Genomic DNA, 8,589 nt, shown 5'->3' on the forward strand with positions numbered 1-8,589 from the left:
TACTGGCAATGTCCTAACTCCTTGCCAATTTACTAGATACGAATGACGATGAGGGTGGAACAAAGTCCTTACTCTTTTCTGGTGGCTTAAGCAATAGCTGTGCCAAAGTCAAAGAGGTGGTTTTCTCATTAGCTGCTTAAATACAGGTTTTTCGTTGTCGGTTCAGGCTCACTGCCTCACCAGATCACCATCTTTGGGACCAGGCTAGCGCTGGTGGCTGGAATGAGCAGATTGGGTAAAACCTGGCCATTCTGCTGCATTTGCTAGATTTTGTTGCGGGGTTGATGAAACACAGGCGGGGACCACATCTTCCTGAAGGAAAGGTTTCTCTTTGAAACCTCCTTGATTTTCTGTGCAAGGGAGCTCTCAGAGCCTGCATTTCCAAGGTCTGCAGAAGTGGGGTGGCTCCTGGTGGGTACAGCTGTGTCAGCAGTCTGTTATAACCTAAGCGGGTGCTTTTGGAGCCGATCTGCCACTTGTCTGAATTTCCTGCACTTTACTTTGTACCAGAAAGCCAGCCTAGAGAGCCGGACCAGGTGTCTCCTCCATCTCCATTAGTGCCTCTCCTCCACCACAGCTTTATAAACTGGCATCTGCATCTAAGGCTCCTTGAAATAATAAGAAATTCCCCTGTTGGCTCTGCTGGGCTTTGAAAAAGGCCTTGGGGGGCTCCAACCGACTGGACATACAGGCAAATAAAGGTGAGAAGTGAAGCTGACACCCTGCAAAAAAGCCTGAGGTGCAGGAACGTATCCCCAAAGGCTCAGCATTGTACGGGACCAAACTGCTGCCCCAAAGGGAAACCTCTGCGGGAAACGTGAGGTCCAGAAACAGATAACTCTGTGACTGTTTCATTGCAATTTATTCTTCTTGTTTCAACTTCAGGGAAAACCCCCACCTTTTCTAAGTGAAAAGTGTGGATCTTAGGAAATATTAGAACTAGTTTGCTTCCTATGGTTTATGTTCCTTCCCCACCAAATTCAGGCAGGATGGCAACAGGCTGGGAAGCCTGAAAACCAAATTCTCCAACAGCATTTCAGATTTGTGCAAGCATGTGCCCTTATCTAGTACCGAGCCTGATGAGACTAGTTTTATTTTAACAAACCTGGATCATAAATTTGATCAGATGGTGGTTTGTGCTAGCACCAGCTGAAACCTGTACTGGTAGAATTATTGCTGAGTATAAGCAAAAAAGGAAAGCACACAAAAACCCTGGAATCTTACCTCAGCTTAAAGAAACGATGGGAAGTTTAGCAGAAAATGTGGAATTATGTCCTTTCTTAAAAGTCTTAGATTTTCGGGACCACAGGAAGCAGAGGGGGAAGGTGCCCCTTCCATGCCCCGGATTTTCAATCAATTTGTTCTTAATTCTTTCACTGAACATATAGGACAACTCAGGCTTTTCTGACAGGGCGTCTATATATTGAAGGTAACCACAACTGTGCTTAAACTAACGGATTTTCTGTCTGAGTGCTGGCATAAAGAGCAGAGAAGAGGAAAAAAAAGTCTCCCCAACACGTAGGACCTCAACCCAGATAGGTATTGGCAAAAGAAACTCCTGTTTTGGAAAAGAGGGAAGCTGTCTCCTTTCCAGCTGACAACTCAGCTGATGAGTCTATCGGCTCATCAAAAAGCCTCTTGCCTGCTCTTTAGTTATGATTATCACGGCATCTGTGCAAAATTTGGTGTTTTTCACAGCTTTGATTTTCACACTCCAGTTTTTCTGGTGGAGGCATGAATGCCTTTACAGCAATGTAAGCACCTTCCTAGTAGGCTTGAATTCATAGACAAACAGGCCACAGGTTGAAAACTGTTAGACCGCAGCTGATAGCTAGATGCAATATTTTCCATCAGAAGACCCAGCATTTGGTTTTTTTAGAGCTTTTCCAGCTCAGCCTGCTTCAGATGGGAATTTTGCTGTGTGTCTCTGGTCAGGTCAGACTCCTCAGAGATGGGCACTAATTAAGTGCTGCTGGTCACTTCGGTCCCCAGCTTGCAACCCGCTTCTGTCAGACACAAGGGTGAAGCTCTCATGATTGCAGATGCAGTCAAAGGGGACCCATACTGTGACCAAGTAAAGTGCTATGGAAATAAGTACTCTGAAAAATCAAGCCTTTTGCTTTCTCAAATTAGCAGATGCTTTTAACAATGTTGACCTTTCTATCTCTGCAATTCCATTCCCCGTCTCCGAAAATGGGAATAATAGTGTCATTTTGTGGCACAGGGCTCTGCTGAAGATACATCCATTAGTGCTGGTGAGGTTTTCAGTCTCCAAGAGAGAGCACTTCATAGGAAAGCTCAGCCCAGGATTTGAAAGATATGCAAGTGAATGAGGACGAGAGGATGTGTGATGAACAGGGAGAGAAATATGCAGCAACTGCCTCATTTAGGGATGTGGATCATTATGTACGGAGTAAAGCAGGGTCTGATGGAGGGCAGAGGAAAAGGTCTATGGTCGTGTCTTTCTAGACCACATTATAACATATGCAGAGGAGACTAAATCAAAGTGGATGGTGCTCTGTGTGTGTGTGCACGCATACACGCATATACACGTATAGGATCTAATCTTAAATTAACAGCTAGGGTGAGGCAGTCATTTTTAACAGTGAGATTCACAGGAATGAGTGTGAAGTTGAGGATGCCTGTGAAATGTATATTTATCAAAAAAATAAAAAAATAAAATAATAAGGGAATTTTCTAATCCTGCTATGGAAAAATCCTCTGCTGCCATGAAAGCCATCAGAAGAACAAAAAAATAACCCATGGTAGCAATGAAATCTTCGGGCATCACATTGTGGTGCAGGGCAGGCTCCCAGGCATTTCAGGATGATGATAACCAGGATTGCTAAGGTAGACCTCAAAGGCTCAGGACTTTACCAGGCACCCAGATCCTTCCAGGGTGCCCACCCGCTTGTCTGGACCAGGAGACCCTCTTGTGCTGGCTGTGCACTGCTGTCTGCCTGTGTCTGGGGTCTCCACGGCTTCCTGCTCGCCTCTGCCCCTGCCTGATCACTGGTCTCCCGGCTGCCCTTTAGCTGGGACCTGCTCAATGTTAAGGTGATATTTGTTGTTTCTGCAGCCAGATCTCTTCAGGGCTGGGATTTGAAAGGCAGAGAAATGGCTGTGCTGTGCAGCTGGTGGGGTGGTAACCTCTGGCCGGCTGGATGGGGCAGCTGGGGCTGAGAGAGGGTTATCAACCTTTGATCGGAGTGGGGGGAATGGTCACTGCAGGAGTTGGGATGTGTAACGTGGCCGCTCCTGCAATATGTAATTGCTTCTGCATCAGACTTTGGAGGTGAAACAGCAAGATTTGCTTCTCACAGCTTACGTCTTGCTAGCAACACTCTCCAAACTCTCCTCCCTGCCCCCCTCCCCAAACAAATGTCTCTTTATATGTTATTGTTTCCAATCTGAGCATCTAAACTTATTTGAATAGCCTGCTCAAGTTTCCTCATTTGAAGATTGAATCCTCTATATGAATCCTCTATATCCTCTGTTTACTCCATTTTCTTTCAGGCAGGCCTGATCGCTGCTTGAAATATTCCCATTACATCCAACTGATGAAGATTTTTCACAGTGGAACGCAGTACGTACACCCAGAGTGTATCCACCTGACTTCAGCCGTGCTGCATTATTAGCTCGGGAAGCTATGACCTTGAAGGCTTTATATTTAATTTATTTCAACATTCCAGCCATAGAGATGTTTGCTCTGATTAGACCCAGTAAATTACCCTCCACAGATGAATTATCAGAGGATTTTATTCTATTTTTTTCTGCCCATTCTCAAACTACTCAGAATGAGCCTGGGTACGTAGCTCTGTGTGTCTGGATAGCTTAAATGACTCCTTTTCCATACCACAGGTCTCTAAACAGTTTACAGTGAATTTTCCTGAATGACTGCTCCTCATGTATGTGCCATTTATGGTGTCACCCAGTGGCTAATTTGATTATCAAAACATTTCAATAATTAAATAAATCACAAATTATTTGCAGTTTTGGCCAGTGATTAGCAAATAGGTAGCAGATCCATGGGTATTTCCATACCTGCACCCCAAATAAGGCATAAGCAGCCAGTCTTTTGGCATTCTGGGAAGGGGAGGATCTTTCTTACCAATTTAGGAAGGGCGACATAAAAATAATGAAAGAACAGAAGATCTGAATGAAAGTCCACAAATGCTGGCTTTCTAGAATTAAGTATCTTGATTCATATAGTCTGCTATTGCAGTGACCATGGCTTCTCTAGACGAATAACTGCTTGTAGAAATGTTTGGTATTCTGATAACAGAAAAATGGGAATTTGGTCTCGGTGTGTGAACTTCAGACACACTGACCAGCCAGGAGAAGAGCTGAACCAAATCTTTAACATTTTCTGGTTCCATATGAGCAAGAGGTGTGCTTTTATTGCAACATTTTTCCACCAGAGATATAGCAAGTACTTGCAAGCAATTGAGTTACAGGAGCTTAACTCTTTATCACTTTTGCCCCAGCAAGAAGCCTTGTGCAACTCTGAGCCAAATGCAAATGTAAAGTAAAGCATATTAGCTCCAGTCACCCTGCAGGGACATTTTGTTTTGCATTTGCAGGAGGCTAAAAGTCTGCACATGGGTAGTCACCATAGCTTACTTTGTTAGCAGTAACTTTTGCTGAGCTTCCCTAATTTGGTCACCTGCAGCTACATGAATATATCCCTAGGGAAGAGATGGTTATATCAGCACTTAGAAAAGGGCTTTTTCCAGAATGACTCATCCTAAAGACTAAAAATAAGGATAGATGCACGCTTCTGAAGGTTTTTTTCTTCTTGGGGGACATCTTTTCTTTGAGCAGGAGCTGTAGCATGTGCAGAGGCCAGGTTTACGCCAGTGTGCTCATGATTCCCAGCAGAGAGTCAAAAAGCCTGTTAGGACAAGCATTCACCCTGCAAGATCCAGGGCCGTGCTACCTTACCTATCCCCTGCTGAGCTTCCTGCAGGCTCTTCAACTTCACCTCACATCTGGAACAGTGGTGAATATTGCCTGCTCCCCTGCACCTCTGTCCTGGCGTGCTTCCAGCACTGGGCTTGGGGACTCCATCGGGAGCTTATTGCATTCACAGAACAAGCTATCATTACAAAAAGCATTATTTGCTAGTATCTCTGCAGCTCCATGAGAAGGTTTTCCTCCACAAACTCATTTTCTAGTTTGGATGAGGCTGGAAATGATGGGAGCTGGTGGCTTTGGGTACCGTGACATTTGTTTCCTTGCAGTGATTGGGATAATGCTTCCCAACTCTGGGGGAAGGAGGGCTGGATTTTTTTGGTTTTATACTGAGGACTGGAAATTGTGATTTAATCCTTGAACTGTGTAAATAAAAACCTAAATGCAGAATTACTGGAAAAGGCACAGGGGCTACTTTAGTCAGGAAATAGCTTCATCAAATGTTTTTTGGATCAAAACCGCTCAAAGTGTATTTTACACTTGCCATATTAAAAAAAAAAGTGTTGCAATAAATGAGGATACATAGTTATTTGAACTCTAGCATAAAATGCTAACATAACATTCTCTTGCACCATTAGCTCTGTTTCTTTGGGGTATGTATAGCTACAGGCAATTCAGAGCTTTGGCAGGTCAGGGTAACATTTGCTTAAAACATGTTTAAGCCTGGGCTCCAGTGACCTCACTAACCAAATAGATGAAGCTAAAAATAAACGTGAGATGTTGTAGACACACAGGAGCCCCTGTTCCCCCAACTGTTTGCAAAAGGAAGAGACTGATTCTCCTGGTTTCAGCTTGTCGTTGGAGATAAGAGCTCGCATCAGACAGTTTGGGTGGGGGGTCCTTTGGTCTCATTTTCTCAGACAGCAAATACTACATAGAGATCCTACAGAAATCCCTCCTGCTCTCTGCATTCCCATTCCCCGAATATTTCAGGCCCTTACATTTTTATGGCTAGATAATGAGGCCAGACCAAATCTGTCATTTGATCTCTCTGCTAATGTAGCAGACACAGTTTTCCAATCCCAGCTTAAGCCGATTTTACTTAATTGTGAGCTCTGCAGCTGATGAGAGCTGAAACAAAACTTCTTTAGTTCAGGTCCTAGGCTTTGGACAATATGTAACTGCTACTCTCTACAAGTCCATTTGAAAATCCATATAACTAGCCAGTCAAGATGCTGAATTCAGTGTAACAATAAATTATCTTAAACAAATAATTAGCCTCGATCGCAGAAGTGGAATTTCATATTCACAAACAATTTGAGAATCAGATGGAGCTGGTACAGAAAGATTACAATAGACAACAGGCAGTTGTCAGTTTTCCTCTGTAACATGGACGCAAAATGGTTTCAACAAAGGTTTGGATGTGCTGTGCTATGGGACATGACAATGCTCCTCCACAGGTCTGGATGAATCTGATTCTGCTGAAGCTACAGGAAGCAGAAGTGGGTGATGGCAGCTGGATGTGAAGGTGAGAAGCCTTCGTCTTGACACGGCTCTGATTGCCAGAGCTGACTCCTTTTGTCTTCAGCCCAAAATGAGACTGTGAGGCACGTTTCTGTAGGCTAGTAGAGCGCTGGGAGACTTTATGCTGGCCGGTGCAGGCAGACTCAGGCCACCCGCAGAACCAAAGGTGTAGCTGGGGCACCTAAAGAGACTGAATTTCCCCTAAGAAAGTCTCATATGCAACCGGCCGCACCGTGACAGTTAATGTTGGCGTGGGTCTCCACAGACGTGGCGATCTCTGCAACGTGCCATGTTGCGGGAACAGGATGTACCCGTCGTTCCTTCCCCTCTTAATTAGATGTGGCCTTTTAATAACGAGGCTGTCAGATGAAAAGGAATCTTGGGTCCCGTGGGCTGGGCAGGGAGATTGGCCATCCCCACTGCAGCACTGTTCCCCAGACTGAGGCGATTTCCTCCTTTTCATATTTGGAAGGGGATTGGGGGGGCAGAGTTCTTTAGGGGATATTTTAAATGATTTTTCCTGCCAGCAGAAGGGGACGAAAGGCTTCCAGAATGAGACCTGACCTTCTGCATGCCGCGGCACCGGCTCCCAGAGAGGCCCATCGAATTCCTCCCTAATGAGGAAGAACTTTGTTTTTGCACTGCGGCCGAGTTCACCGAGAATAGCCCCATTTTCCTGCTGATCAGCTGGAAAACTTCCTCTCTCGGGGCTTGCATGGGCTTCTCTGGCCGACAGCTCATCCTGTCCCCCTGTGTGCGGGGAGCCCACCACACGCTAGCCTTCGGGACTTTCTGCCCAGGAGCGACTTGGTCTCTTCAGCACTTCTTCCCCGGGTGACCCCAAGGTCCTCCACAGCCGGCAGTCAATTCGGGGAGGTCCAGGAGCTCTGACTAAACCCCAAAGCCCCTGGGTAAATCTGATCTGCCTCTAATATTTCTTAAAAGAGCCTCACAGCACCAGCTAGTCACAGTAGTGGGAGAGTTTGGGATGTGCAGACAGGTCTTTTCCTCCAGGAAAGGCAGAGATGTGTCCTCCACTGCTTGTTCCCTGCCCTGTGCCCCAGTCCCCCCTTTATACAGACAATTCCCTTTGCTCTCCACTGTACCCAGCCTCCCCTCATCCCTCCATCCCTCTTTCCTTGCCCCGGAGCTGGTAGCTGTTGAGGAAGATGAAGGAAAACTGCACCTTGCAGCAGAAGTGATAAACACAATTTCCCTTCCTTGCTCCATGCTGAAATGCAATTTTGTTCATTTTCACCCTCTGCTCTCCTATGATCATCTCTGATGAACTTTACAGGCTAACCCCCACGTCAGCTCAACAATGTGCAAATTTGTAATACAGGTATGTAAAGAAAACCCCCAAACATGTCCCTTTTTGTAAAAAAAAAAAAAAAGACTAGCAGGAATGTGCCAGCTGCAACAGCTGCAACAAGGGGAAGGAGAGCTGGGGCGTGAAGGATGAAAAGAATTTCCACCAGGGATACTCTGGGATGCAGGGAAGGTGAAAAGGGAGAAGAAAGGGCTGAGGACGCTTGACAAAAGGGAGATGGGAGAGGGGGTTCAGTCTCCCATTTGCTCCCTGCTGGTGGGGCTCGGCGAGGACAGGCTGGAGTTTGAGATTTGCACTTCAACGTTGCTTCCTTGGCCTCGAGTCCCATTTCTCCTTTTGGCCAAATCACTGAGTCTGGCTGCGTCTCATCTGCAAGAGAGTATTCACCGCATGGATTGTACACAAACAACTGCATTCACAGCCCTGAAGGGCTTGAGCACCGCAGCACCAGGGACTGTGTGCACAGCCGAGATCCACCATACACCCTTTTCTTTGCCCTGCCCACGAATAACCGTGTTTGCTATATTGCAACACCTCTGAGGGGGCTGACACATTTCACCAAGCAGGTACAAATAATTGCTTTACACTGCACAAAGGCAGCCAAGGGCCAGAGATTGGCTGTTAAAATGTTTGCGGTGACACTGTGCCGGGCTCTGTGACAGGAATTCACCTCTGTGTAATTAATTCTGAGGCTCTGTCACTGAATCTAGTTCTCCTCAGATAAAGCTGGTGTTAAATAGGCTCAAAAACTTGCCGTGTCAGTCCGCTTTGTACTTGAGAGGAGACATGTACCTCGGGGTAGGGGGAAGGGAGGGAAGGCA

Source organism: Aquila chrysaetos, chromosome 2 (genome assembly GCF_900496995.4).
Source record: "Aquila chrysaetos chrysaetos chromosome 2, bAquChr1.4, whole genome shotgun sequence".
Taxonomy (NCBI): domain Eukaryota; kingdom Metazoa; phylum Chordata; class Aves; order Accipitriformes; family Accipitridae; genus Aquila; species Aquila chrysaetos.